At 41.9% G+C, this 19,408-nt stretch overlaps 1 protein-coding gene across 4 annotated transcripts in view; it reads right to left on the bottom strand.

Annotated features, from left to right (window-relative positions):
* The window catches only part of trps1 (trichorhinophalangeal syndrome I), a 98,580-nt gene extending 80,280 nt beyond the window's left edge, over window positions 1-18,300 (bottom strand). The window contains exon 1 of one of the 4 annotated variants that reach the window (XM_034544688.1): window positions 17,841-18,300. The gene's annotated coding sequence lies outside the window, so the exon portion shown is untranslated. Of the gene's footprint in view, window positions 1-17,246; window positions 17,667-17,840 lie in introns of those variants that run through there. The other 3 variants (XM_034544695.1, XM_034544689.1, XM_034544687.1) reach the window with 3 other exon arrangements.
* Between the last annotated feature and the right edge of the window lie 1,108 nt (window positions 18,301-19,408).

Raw genomic sequence — 19,408 nt, 5'->3', positions numbered from 1 at the left:
AGCAAAGCCGCTGATTATGTATTGAAAAAGGTCAAAAATATGTGAGCCATTGACGAGGGAAAGCGTCAAGCAGCTTTTTTAAAAAAGGAAACCTGTTATTTTAAAATGTTTTTTTTTTAAACCTCATATTTTCTCTAAAAATCTGCAATTAACAAAAGGAATGCGTTTGAAAGCTGCTCGCCACCCGACTTATCAAAAAGCATTTAGGGAGCATGGACTCAAGGGAGTTCAATTCATAGCAAAGACTTCTTGCGTATGGGGGGGGGGGGGGGCCAGCCTTATAGATGTTGGTGTAATCTAAGAGCAACTATCTAGAAAACAAACACGTTGGTAATAACATATTCAAGCCGCTCAAAACACTTTAAATGTTGGGTCTAGTCACAGTGTGACACAAAAGCCACTGATAACACCGCACGGAATGAATCCATTAGAAAACTCTTGTGGGAGCAATCAGCGGCATCAGCACACAACTTCGCTTTTTCTCTGCTTTCTCAATTATTATTCACTCCATTTCAATATTGATTGCTTCATGAGTCGGAACAAAGAAGTCATCAATGACCAATTTCCAGGAATTAATAACTACATTCATTGTTGCATATTACGTTTCCAGAAGCTGCGACGGTTGACAGTTGTATTTTCTTTATTCGGTAATTCTAGTGTTAAATGTCAGACTCCAGACTCCAGTTCCCCCTTTTGTTGCCCCAACCACAAAAATCACCTCCCTCTCTCTCTCGCTCTCTTGCTCTCTCTCTCTCTCTCTCTCTCTCACACCCCTTCTTCTTCTTTCCATCCATCTTGCCTCTTTCTCCCTCTCACCGCAAATCTAAATCTGAGTCTGTATTTATACAAAGCCGTTTCCTCGGGTCAGTCAAACTAGTGTGTGTGTGTGAGTGGGCACATGTAGGTGTGTGTGTGTGTGTGTGTGTGTGTGTGTGTTTGTCTTTTATCCACACACACTCTTCAGATTTCTTGGTCGCTAATAAAGCAACCGTTGCATCTCCTTTGTTATTCTGAGGCTGTGCATATCAAACCGCCTCTCTTTGGACATGACGGAACTATTTTATGTTTCCAAAAGAAGTTGCACTATACGACCTAAGAAGATGAGAGGTAAAGTTAGCAAGAAAGACAGCACAAGCAAAGGAAGGGCCGTCATCGTGATCTTCCAGGATACCTGTTGAGTGGTTCACCTGGTGCAGTGTGGTCCTGTTCTAACTTTGCTTGGACTATAGATAGAAAATCAACACACCAGCCGTTTGAGAACGGGAGCGTGTCATTATGTGAAAAGGGATCTCTGCTGTTTGAGAAGAAAAGAAAAAGAAAAACTGCTGGCATGAAAAGTAAAGCACACTGTGAGTCATTACTGAAATGATGAGTCATTTTAAGAGTCCCTCCCCTCTTAAAACAGAGAGTTAAAACTGCGTTTTTGAGGATATAAATATGGTCGGTAGACGTCTGGGATGAAACCTATTATAAGACCCAATGTAATCGTGTTAAGTGTCCTCAATGAGAACATCTAATAAGTCACTAAACACAGGAGGACTGAACGTAAACACCCACACAAGCACATTCACAGGGAGGTTTTCTCTAGGATGTAAAAAAAACTAACCGTGAAAACTCACTGATCACACGTAACAGACGTTACTTCCAGTTATTACGTGATTAACCACATATTTGGCATTAGCTGTCACAGCTGAGAGAAAGTGAGAACGCTTACAACAAGAGCGACAGAAAGTAAAAAAGAATGCTCATTAGTGGCGCTGACAACAGCAAAAAGAAAAGGCTGAGAGTTTTTCTTTTGCTTAAAGAGTGAGCGTGACTCTAAATATTTCCCCTGTGAAGCTCTGACTCAGGCGAGCTCGCTGCTTACTCATAAACTTAAAATCGCCCACTCATAAACTTAAAATCGCCTACTTTCCTCTCTTTTTTCTTTGTTTCCCCACAATGACTTCTCATTCTTCCGTCTCTGTTTCCCTCACTGTAACATCTCTCCGCTCCAGATCTAATGTTAACTCTCCGACTAACACGCCGCTGTCTTTCCCATCAATCCATCACTGAGCCCTCTGTCATTGTCATATGCTTCTCCTGTCTGTTTTTCCAACTGTCATTACGGCTGAGATCCGCCGCCTCCTCCTCCTGTGCTCCGACCCCCCTCCGCGAATGTGTGTGGTCCGGTCCGGCTATAGACCGTTACATTGTCCCAGACAGGTTGGACTGCGCCACTAGCCGGCAGACGAGGGTTGGGGGGGGGGGGGGAGATGGAGAGCGGGGGTTCCTAGGGAATGTTTGTTTTTCTGGTTCCAATTTGGTCCGGCCCGAGGAACTCCACACTCCGCTCGGTCTCAAACACACCATTCATGACGGCCTGACGTACATGATTACACACAAATACCCACTCACCAACTCTCCCTCCCTCACACACAGACATGTATGCATGCACCCATATACACATGCCGTCTCACTGCCATCAAAATATACACACCCACACACACACACACACACACACACTGTACATGCACGCTGACAACCATCAATGTTATTTACCATGAAACACAAGCCCTTTAATTTATCTTTGTTCTCATCTTTTAGCGTTTTTCTGCTAATAGCTTTTCAAATGACACGGCGGTCAAATTAATTATGCTGGATTTCTTCCTCGTCTTTCAGCGATTTCTTACCCCTCTGTCACCCGGAAATATTGTCTTTGAAAGGCCTTTTTTTTTATTATTATTATTATTATGTGTCCCGTTGCGTTTTTCGATGTCATGTCGACAGTGTTGAGCTCCATGTTCCATCAATTAGGGCACAGAGAGCACATTGTTTTATACTTAACTCAACTGTTCCATCCGAAACTGATTATTTAAGTCACTGTTGTTGTTTGGATTTCAAATACACAACACTGAGCTTTGCCATGCAAAAGTTTATCTTGTATCAATAAAAACAAACAGCCAACAGACAGGGCTTTTTTTCGGAAGCGCATTGGTTTGTTTTTAGAAGTAATGAAGCTTTTGTTCCACCTTCCACCAATTGCTCAGTGGACTGACAGGAAACCACATCGTTATTTATTCAAACGCCACGAATGAAAATCTAAAGGTTGATTCAGTTGCTTTGACTATTTGTATTGTGGCGTCCAAAAGACTCAGTCTCAAAAGATATTTAAGACAGACTTTTTTACACTTGTTTTTCAAAGTCATAAAATTGTGGGTTTACCCTTGACTAATAAAATAAACTGTAGAGCACAGCTTCATCTGAAGAGAACATGATTACACTAGTTCATCGCCGCATCTGAAAGTTGTTGTTGTTGTGGGTGTGCCTGCTCTGCTTGTGGTCCAAACATAGTTATCAAAAATCAAAAAGTACACATGCATGTATTTATTTTACATGAAAGTTCATAACTGGTTGTACTTGTTACAGCACAACTATGTTTGCCCTGGATTCACAAAAAAAAGACAGGAATGCTAAAGTAGGTCCCTTTTTTTCAGTTGTTGACTCATCACGACTTCAGTGCGAATCCAACATCAAAAGATGAATAAGAGACAAAAGAGCAGGCAGACGAGGCAAGAGGAGGTACATCTGTTCTTCATCGTTCCACTAAACATGAACTATGAAATTAACAGAAGCCTTCAAAAGTGAGCATAAAATGCACATCATGAGCTAAAAGGAGAAAGAAGAAGTGTTGTTATGGCCAGTTTCATACATGATAAAAAGTATCATCTTCTCTTTAAACAGCTTTAACTACAGTTATCACAGTAACCCCAACGGTGATACCGATGCCAATTTAAATCAGTGCGTGGCAGCTCCGATACAACAGCATTCTGCCATGTGAATTAATGAAGGAGAAAGACACAACCCTGTCGACCTTGGCTACAAAACACTACCGTGAGAGCTCCCAGTATGAGCAGGTGAGGAGCTGAATGGTGTACGGGTGGCGGTCTACGGTTACATACTGAATATTTCACAGTTCCTCATGAGTTCCTTTTGACTGACGACTCAAATTCAGAGTTCCAACAGAGAAGACAAATTAGTTGTTGATTTCACTAATCAGAGAAAGAATCTGCAATAATAAATGTCAATTTGTAAAAGCAGAGAGCCCACAGGCTTGTCTGGTGCGAGGGTTTGCTGCGAACTGAGCAGAAACACCTCCATCAGGTTTGTTGTCATAACAAAATCATGCTGCCGATTTCACCATCTTGTGAATGACATCAATCAGATACCTCGACCAACCAGATCTTTCAGCTGCCGAGGTGAAGGTTGAGGGAGTGGCCTGTCTATTCATCACTGGAGGCAACGCCCAAAGCTTTCAAGTTTGGCTCTGACACGTCAAAGTTGCTGTCACTTTCCCGTCATAGTTATGCTCCTCTTAGCACCTATTAAACAATCAAAGGGACTTTTTCTTGTGGAGGGTAAACTCATGACTATTAAATCTGATGACGGAGGCATCCTTTACGCAAAGATGCAGCCGTTAGTTTAAGAATGACTAGTTATTAAGACTATTTTGGGGGTAGTTTGCCTCACTGGTTATTGTTTTCTACCCCCCACCCCCCTTACCCTTGTGACACCTAATTTAAGAAATCCTGGAATGGCCCCTGATGAGGAGAAAGTGAAAGGGAATAACATGCAACAAAAGGTCCCTGGACACTACAGAAATGTGTTAATGGTACATAATGTTAAATAATCAGCTGATACTGGCTGCTCAACGTTTAACCAGTTGGCATCTATAACACCTAAAAAGGGGAATTGAAACTATTCTTGCAGCTCATGTTTAAAGAGATAAAGAGCGCCTCTAAAAGAGCTGTTTATTTACAAAAAAATACACTGCACAAAGTTTGCCGATGGAACAAATAAAATGATGTTAAGCTCGTGAACTGGAAAGAAAACATTTTTGCTCTGCTGGCGACTGACTGCTAGATGTCAGGCGCTGTCGTTCCTTCAGATTGGTTGACTGCTGCTGCGGCTGGTAGTGACAAACTAACCAACCACAGTCAGGACAGCATCCGCCTTCGCCTGCATGGATGGCGTTAATGTGCCCCCTTGATGTATGTTAGTAGCAGGAAACCCGGAGCTGCATAAATCAACACGGGACTGTTGATTTTGACCTTGTGCTCCACAGCCAAGACTCTCATACATCAAAAAATAATGGCGAACAAACTGCTTCAGTGGTAGTTGTAGGCGTAATGGAATGAACTGGTAGCTGCATAAATCAACATGTTGATTGTTGACGCTCGCCCCCCCAAGCAAAATACAGAAAACAAACCACAGCTCTGTCAGAGACACACACTTTACATACACACACACACACACACACACACACACACACACACACACACACACACACACACGTCTCACCAGCCTGTGCAGGTCCGCCAAGCATATCTGATTATTTTAAAAAGACGCACACACACACACACACACAAACACACACACTTGTGTGTGTGTCATGGTTTGGATGGTCTGTCTGGGTAAGCTCAAACATTATGTCAGTCACACGTGCACACACACACACGCAGTTATACATGTGACCGTGCACATACTGCTACACATTCGCAGCACAGCTCCACACACACACACACACACACACACACTTTCCACTCCTGGAGAATCGGACATTTTCTGCAAAGCGGCCGGCCCGACGGGAAAGAAATGTCTGGACAAACTAAAGACGCACACGCGCGTGCAGACACACAGCGGAACATTTTCAAGCCACAATGTTGACTTTATATTCCTTTCCAGAGCCCTTCTATCTGCACGCTGGCCAAGTGAAGCAGCGTTTCCCTGTCGCACAGTGCTGGGAAGCGAGACTGGGAGGTTTTCGGGGGGCCTCAGTGATGTCAACGCCGCGCTGGACTCGATTCAAAAGCTGGATTTTAATCAAAATTCAAGATATGATCATACGCTCGCGGCAATCCACTGTAATTTCTTTAATGCAGGAAATACACAGCTATAAAAAGATTCTTTCAAATTTCTCAATGAAAGATACTTGTAGTGCTTAAGTGGTATATACTTTCCTTTGATAAGATGCGTCGTCGAACACTACAATACTGATCTTGTGCCTTTACTTTCCTGGACTGCAGCAAGGAATGTTTCCAATGAAGCGTTGCTGAATTGCTGATTTAATGCCACAGAGCCATATGATTCTCAACATAGCCAAAGTTGAATATTCAGATCCCACAAATCAAAGTTGCATCAGATTATTACTAAAAACAACAAGAAATATCTGCAAGTAAAACCAAGTAACCTCATCGCTCCAGATCATTTTCCCGCGGAGGTTTTGAGCTTCGGGTTGGTTGATTGTGCAAAGATTCCTCAAATTCAATCTATTCAACAGGTTTTTCTCTAAATCTTGGAGGCAGAGTGACTATAACCTTTGTTTTGATTCACTTTCTTCAACCGCCGCTGATAAGTGATCTGCTCAGATCTTTTCCTTTTCACCCCACACGCTGTTTTTCTTCACACTCTTTTCTTTTCCATCTCTCCCCTCTCCTCCGTTTACATCCGAGAAAAGTGAACGCTGTTGAAGCTGCCTCACTCGGCAGGATTATTCAGGAGAGACTTCGCACCCTTTGCTTCACAACCCCACATGCACAGACGAAGTGAAGCTGTGGGCCTGTGGTGCAATATTGCTGGAATACATCCTGAAAAACAAAGCAAGAAGCACTTGTTTGGTCTTATCCTTCAAGACATGACTCCAATTTTTTTAAGGCTGCCTTAAGTACCAGGCAAGATAAAGCCACAGCGTTCCCCTACTTCACAAACTAATCCTGAAAGGATTTTTATTATTTGAAAAACAAAAACACGAGGAGCGCTCGTGTTATCTTGCCACTCAACAGACGCGTCCCACGGTATTTTATTTAAATCTAGTAAAGACGCACCTGAAGTATCGGAAAGCACACACTTCTTATGTTTTACAGCAGTGTGAAGGTGGCGGACGTCCGAGCGACTGACAGAACACAAGACAACAGAGGGAGTGGCCGACTGAAGAGGCTTACGGGCGATCTATTAAGGCACGTCATGTGCCCTAGTTTCTTTAACCTCCTCCCAACCAATGCTCCGCCGACACGAAACTGACATTTGTATAATCTAATCATTTAACTCACTGACTCGTCTAAAAAGAGCCAGAGAGAGAGAGAGAGAGAGAGAGAGAGAGAGAGAGAGAGAGAAAAGGAGAGACGGCAAGCGGGGGATACTCACAGCTAGGTGAAATCAGCCACTAAAGAAAAAACGTTGTGTGCGAAGCACTAAAAAAGCCCAAAAGCCATGTTGCAGAACAAACGCCATGCCCCCCCACTGTGCTTTTCCACCCACCCCAACACACACACAGGCCCCGAGTAAATTTAACTGTCAGCCGTAAAGTTTTCGACTATAGCAAGTGATCTTTTGCCCCCTTTCCTCTCCCCTCTTTTCCTCCTCCCACTCCTGTGCCCATGCAAATGAGTTCCTCATCTGTCCATCCATCCTTCCTTCCTTCTTTATTGCCTTTCCTACTCCATTTCCACCTTATTGTTCTACGCATTTCTTTTCTTAAGTCCATCACAGCCTCGTTTTATTAACTTTCCTCACCCTTTGTCTCGCTTCCTTTCTTATTCCCTCGCTCCATCCATCCCCGTCTCCGTCTCTCCCCACTCCACAGGCCAACACTGACCATAGACACCTCTCTTTATCCCCATTCCTTATCTTCTCCCTCTTACCTCCCCAGAAAAAGAAGAAAAAAAACACCCTTTCCCTCTTCCTTCATCCATTCTTCTCTAAACCCCCAACCCCCTACATCCCACACACATACACACTTCTGACTGTGGGCCTCTGACACCCACCTTCTCCTCTCCCTCCACAAAAGTCTCAAAGACCCCCAGATGTGCGCCCCCTTAATTTCCATTTCAAAAAAGAACCACCTCCCTCCCTCCATCATCCATCTATCCATGGATCCACTTGATCATACACACAGCAGACACTTCAAAAACACATGCACTCCTCAGCAAGCAGACTTCTTTCTCTTTCGTGAGACAAAATTGGAGAAAAAAATAAAATAAATGTAATGAAAAGCCAACCATGAAAAACATCACTTATTAGATCCTAAAAGGCGAGTGCTGCACTTATGAACAGGCTATTACCAACGGAAGATTTCCCCTTTCAGAGAGATTGTTTTCTAACATGCTGACCATCAAAGAACGGGGTTTTGATTTTTTTTCCCCTTTAATACTAATCTGTTTTTGCAATGACTGTGCCATTAATCAAAAGAAATGACAGAAACCAACCTTTCCTAATGTCAGCTACGTTGGAAATGTTTAATAAATCCGTTCCTTCAGAGAATCTATTTCACTTTTATTTTACCGCACACAAGTACCTAAATGATCCTTAACTCCTATTTATTTATGTAGTTTAGTACAGTCATTACAAGAAGTCCATTGTGATGACAGCCAATCATCAGATTAGGGTGGAACAAACAGTCTTTTAAATCAATTCATCAGACGATTATTTTGTAGATTCATTGATTATCTTTAAAATGTCAGACAAATAGTGTGAAATGTCCATCAAATGTCCCATCAACTTCAAACCCCAAAGATCTTCAGTTAACAAACACAGAAGACTAATAAAACCAGACGACCTTTCCTCCTTTGTAAAACAGTACATCATGTGATCTGATCACTATTCACAACCATCAGTGTTAGCCAGCGTGGCGACCCCATCGCTGGCATTAAAAATTATAAAAATTCAGCTGAGCCAACGGGTCGTGGCTTACTGCCCAAAGTCAACCGCTTCATTTTACATCAAAGTATTCCCTACATTATATATGACAAACACATTAAACTAAACTTTTTGTACCAGGACATGGTGCTACGCCTTTAAATCTGCCGATTAGGCACTCCTAACTGCCGTAAGAGAAGATGAATCCCTGCTTCCTTCAAAGTGTATGTGGTTTGAGGCGAAGCCCTGAGGGCATCAGCTCAAACTGTCTGCAGGGCTGTACCCCCTGAAGCCCAAAGCTGCTACTGCAGGGTTATTTAACAAAAGCAAGCACAGCCCCATCCCGTGAAGAACAGGTGACACTTTGCTGTATCGGACCACATTCCACTGGGTCTTTCAAATGTGGGCACAAATGTCAAGCTGGACCAGAGGCAAGTTGGAAGGGTGTCATACCTCCCCGAGCTTTCTTCCTGCCGTCTCTCTGCTCTGGGAAAGCCGGCCAGGGTTACATGGATAAAATAACACAACCGGCCAGACCAGCCGCTCCTGAGTTAGAGCTACTCAACCCACAAGTAATCTTTATTTGAATGTCCCTGCTACAATACAAACTACAAAGTACAAAGTAGGCTCGACAAATCTGCAGAGGCCGGTGTGTGGCAATCCGATTTAATAAAAAAAAAAAAATTGCGGACATGTTAGTTGTTTAAATCAGTTTTAATTTGACGGGACGCCGTAAAAAGTCTGCCCCTTATTACATGGACAGACAGACACACACACACACACACGCACACACACACACACGATCACACTGACAGACACACGCATGCAGGCACACAGAGTGAGGACAAAGACTACTTTGAAAAGTTACTCAGCCACCAGATGTTTTAGCCAGATCCCAGACTACAATACTAATGGGGCTGTATGTGCGTGTGTGCGTGTGTGTGTGCGTGCGCGCGCATGCGTATGTCCATGTGTGTGCGAGCAGGGAGGGGGCTAAAATAGTTTTAAAAGCAGCACAAATGAGTCCCATTCCTCAGCAGGTATGTAGTTATAACTAAGCAACATGTGCGATTTCAGATTTGACATAAATCACATTTCAGACTATCGCACACGCAAATAAAACACATGAAAATGTCAGTGTGCATTTGCACTTGAAATGTTCTCATAGCAATCAAATGCAGTAGTTTGTTACAATGGTTACGGAGCAATCTTGCACCGTCTCTGGTGTCACGGTGAGGATGAGAGAGGCAGACATTTAGAGATGAAGACGCACCGGAAATGGAGGGAGAGAGAAAAGGAAAATGTCAAACGCAGTGCAACATATTCGTCAGCTAAGAAAGACAAATGAGTGTACAGTTTGTGTGTGTGTGTGTGTGTGTGTGTGTGTGTGGGGGGCGGGGTCTTGTTTTGACTGTTGACAGAACAGGCAGTTAACCTTCAGGACAGAAATACACAACCAGTGAGTGAATTCGATCATACCCGAGCAGAGAATGAGATTTGACCTCAACGGACGGAGAGAAGTGCTGATAGACTGGCACAGAAACAGAACAATGCTGAACTGTCTGATCATTGATCTAACGCAGGAGAAACTAAAGGAGCTGCGCATTTCAGATTCATTCCTGATAAACAGAAGGAGCGGATGTCATATTAATGAAACGTATTGAGCTGCAGAGGCTTGAAATGACCTGTGAACAGACAACATCCACTTGTAAAGTTCTGCAGAAAGCTCAGAGAAGTAGCTCAAGGGAAGGTGACGTGAACTACAGACACTGTGGCCTTCAGCTGTCGAACACATTGGAACTTATTGGTTAAATACAAATCTTGAACCTGTAAAAGTGGACAATACTTAGTTCTGTACCACCGGACAGATAGATGTGTTGTTTGCCAGTGGGCAATTTCCCCTTTACGTGCATAAAACCAAATTATTTTTCTTTCATTTGGCATCAACGGACGGTGCCCTCAAGTTGGATTGAGTAAACTTTTAAAGAGAAGTAGCTTCCTGATAAAAAAAAAAAAAAACCTAAACAAAACTAAAAAACTAAAGAAACACCTCTTCTTGAGAAAAGTCTCGCTGAATTAAACGTACAGTACTGGGGGGGGAAACGGTTCAGTACTCTCTCCATCTGCGTGTTACACAGCCTTTTCAGCCTCAACACAAAGAAGCTTACAACATAAATCACATTAAAATTCATGCCACTTGTGTCGCTGTCAGATTTTCCGTAGATCATTTTCGCTGTCTGGTCTTGCTGGGTGAAAACTGGAAGAACACAGTCCACAAAAATGTATCCATAGCATCACAAGTTTGAATGCCTTTTTGCAGCTCGTAGAGCATATCGCAATCACTCTGTGTATAATCTCTTCTTCATCTCCTCAATATACTGTACTCTGTGATGTACCACAGGAATACAGGAACTACATACATCTTAATTTACTTTCTGACCTCTTATTATAAATTTAGAGATGTTTTCCTAGTGCTAGTTTATTTCTCAGAAACACATCATGCGACATGTATTTTAACAGTTTTTTGTATTACTTTTTTTGTTTCTTGAAAGAAACATTAAGGGTGTTAAAACTCATTTTAAAAATATAAAGACGCACAGGTGACATGCGTGACTGTACGTCCAGAACTCCCTGTCGTTGCTGACAACGAGCAAAGCTTATTTAGGACGGTACATACTCCTGTTGGGGAGGCACCGGCACGAAGAAATACATAATCTCTGAGAAAACCAGATTTAAGCTGCACTTTCCCTATGATGGATTAGCTTTCGAAACAGTCGTCTTTTTCTAGGGTGGTAAAACCAGCTTGAGTTTCCGCTTCTGTAAACTAACCCCATTGGGATTATTGTTAAAGAGAGGAAATTAAGGCAGATGACAGCAAACTAGAAATGCCTGTTGCCGAGTACACACTGACAGTTGCGAGTACATTTGGTCAAATCACACACAAACCACAACCTCATAAAATATTGCTTTGTAAAGGTTCAAAACTTTTTTTTTTAAATTGCACAATAAATCACCTCAATTGGAAAATTGATTCCCCTCACGAATTTTGCTGCATGTTTCGGCTCAATATTCATCATCACAAGTTATTGTAATGAGACTTTACATTTTAATGAGGCGCTCTATTTTTAAATGTGAAAGTGTTAAGGGGAAGATTGTATTCACTGCTGCCACAACAAGAGCTACAATGCCGGTGGAAAACATAAATCAAAGATAATTCTAACTTTTAAAGCACCATCCGAGCTGACGGACTTTATTTACAAAGTCTCAATACATGAATAAATAATTGACCATCATCTTATGATGCAGAGCAGAAACGAATAACGCAGTGCCCCCCAAACGTTTCATATTAAGATCACTTTGACATTCAAAACACATGCAAGTCTGTTTTATTCCAATAAAATCTGATCAGGCTTCGACGACTAAACACACCGTCTACTGTTTTAAAGATAGTCAAATTTTTCTCCAAGTGACATCCCATCATAAACATCTGAGCTCGTTTTCTCCTCTTTTCCCTTCAAATCTGGGACAACACCTGTAGGTGCGCCATTTGGTAACAGCTTTGTCTTTACAACCACAAGACCATCGTGACAGAAGGATTATTTACTCTCAGATCAAAGGGATGAAAGATTGTCCCATATTTAGGATGTGTCTGTCCCCCACAAAAAAAAAAACTACAAAATGGGGTAGAAGTAAAGGAATAATTTCTCTCTAAACCAAGACCATGTGCTCGTTATCTGAAGCAGGCCGTCTAAAAGACAGGCTTATAAAAGACCAAAGACATTAGAGACAAACTCAAGCCTAAACAAGGCTGTACTAACCACAGACGGAGAGTGGGGATGACATTTGGGGCATTTAGCAGACACTCTTTTCCAGAGTGACTTCCAGTAACTGCAACAGGAGAATCGGCTCAAATCCATATGTGTCACCCGTGTTACAAGCAGCACAAATAATTTTTTTTAAAGGGCCAGAACAATGTGCCCAGACAGTAGAATAAGATCAAAACAATTGTGTCCTTGCGATATGAGCAAAACAAGAAGAGCCGGTGCGGTATAGAGGTGTGAGCTACAGAGCTACGAGCCAAGAGAGCCAGAAGCCTTGCAAAGGGGCTTCTTTTTTTTCTTTAAATAAACTATCCGTGACAAATGGATGTTTTCCTTTATCTGAACTGCAGGCAGGGTTGAGATGAATAACGGCTGATTGCTCTAATACTGCAGATGCTAATCTTTTCCTGCTTATGGGAAACGGTGAGTTAAGACAGTTCCCGTTCAGAAAATAAATGGGATCAGAAAATAGTAGTGCGTCCACATGGAGAAAATAATTACTTAAAACCCTTTTCGATCTCCTCCGGTTTAAACACAGTGGAATCCGCCAGGTCTGATGAGCACGGAAGCAAAAATCACAGGAGCTTACCAGTGAGGTAAGGAGATGTTCGTTGAATGTCAGCTGTCAACACGTGCGCTATATTATTCAAGCAAAGTGTCCTATTCAATTATCTGACATATCAAAATACACAAAAGGAAAAACCCTTAATTAAAAGAGTGAAATCAAAGATTCAAACAATGAATTCTGGTGCCACTTCAGTCGTTACTCTTCATTGTCTTAACACAAAGTATTCAGCTCGACTGATCTCAGGAGGGCTGTTATCTCCTTAAATCAGGGAGACAGCTGTTTTTTTTTTGTTTTTTTACTTTCACACACACACTCGTCTATGGCCAGCAACAGGTCTGTGAATGGGATTATTTGCTCGCAACTTGATATGCCATCTACACACGGAGTAGCAGTTTACAGAACATCAATAATAAGCAGGGCTTGACGGAGATCGGCCCTTTGTTCCTTGCGTTGAACACTAAGCTGAAACAGGACACAGCGCTCCGGGAAAGGACACGCGGCGGTCCGCACCAGAAGGAAAGGGACAGCGGAGACGGAGGTTATTGCAGAAATTATTACTTGAAATCTCTTCACTGAGGAAGGATTTTAACAGGCAATGAAAGGCAAATAAAAACACACAACCTCATCCAACACGCCCACATTATCAGGTCGAGGTTTGGCATGAGTTGTATAAACTTCTATAAATCCTGTTCACTTTTTTTGTTGATGTCTAGGTTCTTGTCTGTGGGTGAGGGTATTCATTTTGCTGCGTAACATTCAGGTCTCTACAACTTCTCCAGATATTGACACACCATTTACATATTTTATTTCATGTACACGTCTGCTCATATTTTTCTGATGCTTTCTTCGGCAATGATTACGGCTGGGCGATATGGCCGAAATCTTCTATCACGATATGGGTCATTACATATCTCGGTAACAATATCTATATCACAATGTAGCATGATTTTTCTGGTCATTCAATATATAAATAAATAGTCAATATAAAATAACCACATGGTTTGAATTAAATACTTGACAATTGTAAAGTACAGAGTATGTTATCATAAAATTAAGTATTGTTTGGGGTGAAATTATGGAAAATAAATAAATAGATATTTCCACCTAAACACTGACTATGTTTGCAGACAAATACAGAGTAATTGGATGAAGACAATAGTTTGATTAAACTTTTGCTCAGAGAAATCTGAGTATGTGCTTGTTATTACCAATTTAGACGTGGAAAGACATTAAATTATCGTATTGAATTATCGCCCAGCCCTGCCTATAATTTCAAATTGCAAATAACTTTGCCCTTTTCAGAATACACCAAAAAAAAAAGTGTATATACAAAAAGCAAACTCTTTTCTACCTTGATAATTAACCATTATGATGACTATCATTAGGAGTTTTAAAAAAAAAACTGCATTGCATAACAAACTTGTCTCTTTCTTTCCAAACACCTTCATGACCATGATGCTTTGAGGCAGTAAGATCAGTCACATGTGCACCAATGGAAATCACTAAAGTCCCCCCCCTCCCCCATCACCCCTCCACCCGCCTGGACTGGACGAGAATTGTACTCCATCTCAAACCGGCCTTGTAACACAGCCCTGCTTTGAAACGACCAAAGACAAATGCGTGGCAGCCCACAAAATCACTACAGTTGTTCCCCGTGTCTTACAGAGCATCAAACCAGCAATAAAACACAGGAGATACATTCCAGCAAGTCGAACAGGACATTTCTGACTTCCCTAACTCCATGTGCTCTCTCTCACTCTAAACTTTCTCTCTTCCCAGTTCCACCGCAGAGACTTCACATATTGCAGCCATATGACTAAGCCATGGCTGGCCCCACAGCACACACACACACACACACAGAGGAAAAAGTGCTGTGCTCTCTCCCACTCTGTCTCTCTCTCACACACACACACACACACACACACACACATACGGGAAAGAGTTTTACAAGCAGAGGTTCTCTTTAGGAAGTCGTCAACTGTTTTGACGTTTAATAGCGGCTACGAACAAGGCCGTGAGATACAATAATATCCAGTGTCTGGACGAAGGAAACATTTTTTTTAAAGGCTATAGAACTAGATGGATACATTGCCTGATCACGTTTTAAAGAAGCTTGTTAAATGTTTGCAAAAGTTTAACAAAGCAGTATATATTGTACGCATGATAAGAACACGCGACTGCTCAAAAGTGAAGAGCGACGACTACGCGAGGCCGGTCGCGTCTTCAGGGGGAAAAGAAAACCGCAAAGAGGAGACAACAAAGCGAAGGAACTACATTTAGAGTCGCTGTCAGTTAAAAGCACTTACTGACAAAGTGCCTTGAAATGACAGCGCGAGTATCAAACTCCTCAATTAAAACCATACGTGTCAGCTTAGCAAAAACAAAAAGTAAAATGTAAAAGTAGAAAAACTTTCCTACATCTGTAGGAATTTGTGGAATATAAAAAAAGGGCACCATAAAGCATGCACATGTTAAAACACCGTTTATAAAACTTAGTAACAGAACTGTACCGGACACAAATTCACTGACCTTTAACTGAGGCAGCTATCAAACTAGTGCTTCGCAAAGTTTTCTGTTACTTTGTAAAGTCCAACAACCATTTGTGGAAATCCTAGTTCTTACAGATGATGCATGGCTTACTTTGCTTTCGTGTAAGAAGCAAAGTGCTTAAAAAGTCAAACAAACACTCGTCTATAAGCCTCCAAATTAGATTTGTGTTTGTATGCTGCTTGTAAAAAAAACCTGCAAAAACAAACAAAAACATAAAAAGTTTCATGAATAATTTTGCTGATTTCTATTTTTCCCCTCGAATGATCCCCACAGTTTTGGAGACGTTGCGTGTGCGAGTGTGTAACCGTTCCCCTCCCGCTGTGGCCGAGAGTACAAAACTTGCACAAGTTTGTCACAGAATCTTTTGTAACTTTTCAAGGAAATAGTTGAAGCCACAACTGGAAGCGAGTGTTTAATGTTATCAATATAAAAAGAAAAGAAAAAGAAAAAAGAAAAAAAAGGGGGGGCTTTAAAAAGCCGGCGTGGCATTTCATCAAATCATCATGCTCGACTTTTTGTAAAGCCCTGAAGATGAAGATGTAGATGGACATGCTTTATATATTTTTTAAAAAAAGGACTTTGGCTAAAAATGCTCTTGATGAAATACAAACTGTTGGGTCAGAGTAAGGGTTCCCGGGCCGCTCTGCTTCTTTCTTTTTTTTTGTCCAGACCTGATGACTGAGGTTATCTGTTGAATAAAAGTCGGTCCACACACACACACACACACACACACACACACAAGCAGGGCTTCAGGGGGCCAGAGCTGGAGAGCTGTGAAGGACTGTGTAAAAAGCTTCCTTGCAGTGTGTGCCTCATTGTGCTGCCTTTACATACTCTGCTCTCCCCACAGAGTTGTCATGCCTACCCGGCTCCCTTATCTCAAAGGAACATCACAGTTTCTTACGACAGCAGGGGGGGGGGAGAGAGAAACTTTTCCAAAGTTGAGTGGAAATGCAACGCAGGCTTCCCGGCATCACTCGTGAAAAAGTTCAACCACAAACAACAAAACAAACAAATACATATGCGCGATATGCGAGCTATTAAAGCACTTTAGTTGACACAAGAGGATGTTCGCGTATCGTTTACGACATTTCCCATCCACCATGCGCCCTCGAGCTTACCAACAATGAAAGAGGTGCAACAAGAAGGGAGAAAAGGGGGAAAAAAACACCAAAAAAAACAGCGCCATATCGGCTGTTAAAAAGCCACTTGACAAACACAATCTCTTTCATCTCGAAGCGGCACCGCTTTCCCACGTTCAGCGTGAATAAACTGCGTTCATCTCTCTGCACAAATCTCTTTCCTCTCTTCTCTGCGACGTGCGTCACTCGGCGGCACCGAGAAATCTGAACTTGAGTATCAAGTTGTTGTTTTGTTGTTTTTTTTGCAGGCAGAATAGTGATTGGGGGGGGGGGAGTTATCAATGAAAAAACAAGCAAAGTTTAGAAGTTACACACAAGCGGCTACACGAGGGCGACTATGTAGTGGTAAAAAGTTGTTTGAAATACACCCCACTCCGGGAGTCTCCGGCGTGTACAGCGAGTCTAGTCCGGATGCCACTTATCGTGAATTAATGCCAAGAGAACAAGAAACAAAACTTACAAACAAAACCACACACACACACACACACAAACCTACTTGAGGCGACTAAGTCACTCCGCGTCCCCTTGCCGTTGACTTCAAACTCCGTCTCAATTCAGAGCAGTAGTCGTCCCAAAGAAGCCCCCCAATTTGTATTAGTGTGGCGTTTGGGTGTCCTAACCTAAACGTAAGTTGCCATGTGAATTCAAAGCGGCGCTGCTCTTTTCCTCTCTCTCATTCAGCAGATCCCTCTTTCCTTGCCGACGCTGCTCAGGCCGTTAGTTACATAAGACGCAAACCGACTACTGCCCGTCGTAAAAACTACCAACGGCTTAACAGCAGCATTTTGTCTCCCAAACGCAGCGTTTGATAGCCCGGTTTCCCCTTCTTCTTTTTTTCTCCTTCTTCTTTTTTTTCTCCTTCCTTTTTTTTCAAAGACGAACACGTTTCATCTTACAACTTGTCCGAGAGCATGCATTTCGCCATCTACAACTCCAAATCGTGCATCGCCGATGCTATTTGTGTGTGTGTGTGTGAGTGTTGTTGTTGTTGGTGCCGTTTACAATGCCACTGCACCAACGAGTAGAGAGGGCTGTGTGCATGGTGTGCATTTGTGTGTTGGTAGTGTTCCTTTTGGTGCCGCTTACCTGTTGATCAATATAAGCATTAGCCTCTTTTTCTCTCTCAGTGTGTGTCTCTTTCAGCAGCCTGTTAAGATGGTGGCTGTGCTGGCTGTGCTGGCTGGCCGGTTCGTCTCTTTGTGGGGTTTTTTGTTTGTTGATGATGTCGGACGGGGTGACAGTGTCTTGGCTGTCGCTCTCTCTCTTTTTTTTTTTTTCTTTGGTCTGGGAGGGAGAGAGAGAAAGAGAGAGAGAGAGATAGTTAAGGCTTCGCGACAAGTAGCACGTTAAACTAGGCTGATAGCGACTGATTGGTGAGATTGGCTCTGGTATTGCAATATTCCGATGTGATAGTATGTTATTTAGCCGCCCGGAGCCCGGACCTGCTGGCCACAGCAAACCAAAGCAGAGCAGCTCGTTATCTGTGGGTTTCTTTGGTTCAGACTCGTGTTATCGCTTTGCTGTGACAGGACCTCTGCCTGTCTCTCTGTACGCTGTGGGCATTACGTCAGAGGAGGAAGACACAGCAGCTCTATTAATATCAAGAAGCCACCCGTAGACTGACTCTTAAAGTGACACACACTGTAAGCGCACTTATTTACGCAGTTAGTACAATTACGACACTAAAATAGAAAACACTGACTCTTAAAGGGACACTGACTGTCATCTCACGTATTTACGCAATTCTGAAACCAATCAACCAGGACTACTCAAGCAAAATCAAGAAGCCAGAGTTAAAGTGAAACACACTGTAATGTATATTTACACATTAATACTAAACCAAATCAACTACTACAATTAAGAACACCTACTATTAAAGTGGCACACACTGTTATTGAATCTATTCATACAAATAATAGTAAAGCCCAAACACTACTGAAGTGATAGGAAATGTTATAACATAATTTACTACATATAAACTACTTGTTGGGTAGTAACAGAGTTGACTAAATTGACACGCAGTGCAGTCTGAATTTCTTTTAAATTAAAGGAACACTAACGTTTGAATTGTAAACATTTGTGTTTACTCTCAGCAATTATTACACATATAAAGTATCCCCCCTTCAGGCTTATATAATGTACATAACAAGTAATACTATATTCATTATATTTCCTATTCTGAATGTTTTGAAACCTGCATTGTTTACGTCGATTTGTATTCTTGTCCTTCATGTGTGCACCAGGGCACATTAAGCTCTGTTACAGCATATTATACAAACAAATACTAGGAGCCGATCATCAAAACATTGCTCTCCAGCACTACTGGAAAAACTACACAGAGTAGCTTTAAGTGTTAAATATAACACACTGGCTATTTATTACCATTGGAGGAAGTATAACTAACATCTAACGTACAGCAAAAATACACACTGTTAAAATATGAATACATTATTATAACCAAAACTCCATTACAAATAAAATCCCTGCTTTCAAAAGTATATAAGTATTAAAAGCAAAATGTACCAAAATATCACAACTAAAGGAAGCATTCTGAAGAATAGCCCCTTCAGATTGTTCAGTTATATGTGATTACAATTCTGATTCATACTAATCATATCCTTGTGGCACAGCAAGCTTAAGGTTAATAGGAAAAA

Source organism: Cyclopterus lumpus, chromosome 11 (assembly GCF_009769545.1).
Source record: "Cyclopterus lumpus isolate fCycLum1 chromosome 11, fCycLum1.pri, whole genome shotgun sequence".
Classification (NCBI taxonomy): Eukaryota; Metazoa; Chordata; class Actinopteri; order Perciformes; family Cyclopteridae; genus Cyclopterus; species Cyclopterus lumpus.
The sequence above is the reverse complement of the archived record's forward strand: the minus strand, read 5'-3'. Positions and strand labels throughout refer to the sequence as shown.